The sequence below is a fragment of the Arachis ipaensis genome, chromosome B10 (assembly GCF_000816755.2).
Source record: "Arachis ipaensis cultivar K30076 chromosome B10, Araip1.1, whole genome shotgun sequence".
NCBI classification, from domain to species: Eukaryota; Viridiplantae; Streptophyta; class Magnoliopsida; order Fabales; family Fabaceae; genus Arachis; species Arachis ipaensis.
Genome location: NC_029794.2, coordinates 134,829,386 through 134,830,655, shown reverse-complemented (window position 1 = coordinate 134,830,655; position 1,270 = coordinate 134,829,386). Strand labels below are relative to the sequence as shown.

The following is a 1,270-nucleotide window of genomic DNA, read 5'->3' as shown; positions in this document are numbered from 1 at the left end:
TATAGTATTTCTTAAAAACCTATTTGTTAACGAAGATTAAGATAAATAAACAATTTCTTTTGTTGTCTTAGAGACAGGAACTGGTTCTAGCCATTTACTTAATATTTTATTCTATTATATTTCTAGTTTCACTAGCTTTTGTAAGCAACCTAAAAGACAAAATCAAACATAATCTTAAAGAATATTTAGAGTGGGTTTAATATTTTTATTACTTTTTCCAAAATTATTGATTTTTTTCTGAAACATGCATTCAATATAATATACAAATAATATGAGAATTAAAAACATAGCAGTAGTTCTCACATAACTACATAAGTTTTGCCGGCGGATCAGTTTCTTGGAAAATTTCCAGGAAATGTTTATAACGTACAAAAAGTCGGCAGAAATTTAACAAAAGTGCATTTTATCATCTATTTTGTTGCTTGTTTTTTATCAAATATATTCTAGAAAGGAAAACGCATGGAAGTTACAATACTTCCTTTCGTCAAGATGGCAGTGTAAGAAGGTAATAGTAATAATTCATTCTTATGTCATTTTTCTTCAGATAACAATTAATGATACTTGAAAAGAACATCAATCATGGGTTCTCAGTTCTCACACAATTTAAATTTGTTATCAAACATGTAAACCCGATAGCCAAATTGCCGAAATAGCCATGTTAGTAATGCTTACTATAATTATAAGAATAATTATAAGAATAAGTATAGGGAGCTAATGGCCTAAGCGTACAATGTGTACAATGGAGGTTTAAGAAGTATTAGAGATATCACCATTAGTGTTACATTGTCCTGTCAGATTACGTTTTTGATATGAGTGGTTTCATGATATGGTATTAGAGTTCTAAATCCGAAAGGTCGAGAATTTGATCATTGGTGAACCCCAAAATCAGTTTAAGCTTTTGGGATGAGTGGTTTTATGACATGAAATGTTTATTAGCCCATTGTACACATTGTACGCTTAGGCCATTGACTCCCTAGCAGTACTCTAATTATAATTATTAACAACAATTGTCTCATATTTTTGGCATCTTATAATATATTATGTGGTATGGATAACTTAGGTAGTTCCTTCCTCATCCGTCAATTGCACGGAGTTGAATTATTTTGTCACCTTCTCGAATTGGAATGATCCCCACATATATCAAACTATTCTCCCAATACATACAAAAATAAATATACAAATGATAATTTACATTTTAAAATTATCCATAATCATAATAATTAAATTTAAAGCACAAACAATAATAAATATATACATTACAAAGTAGAAA

At 29.0% G+C, this 1,270-nt stretch overlaps 1 protein-coding gene across 1 annotated transcript in view; it reads right to left on the bottom strand.

Moving 5' to 3' along the window:
• Positions 696 to 1,270, bottom strand: part of LOC107623999 (protein sym-1) — a 4,098-nt gene continuing 3,523 nt past the window's right edge. The window contains exon 8 of the mRNA XM_016326426.2: positions 696 to 1,145. The gene's annotated coding sequence lies outside the window, so the exon portion shown is untranslated. The remainder of the gene's footprint in view (positions 1,146 to 1,270) is intronic.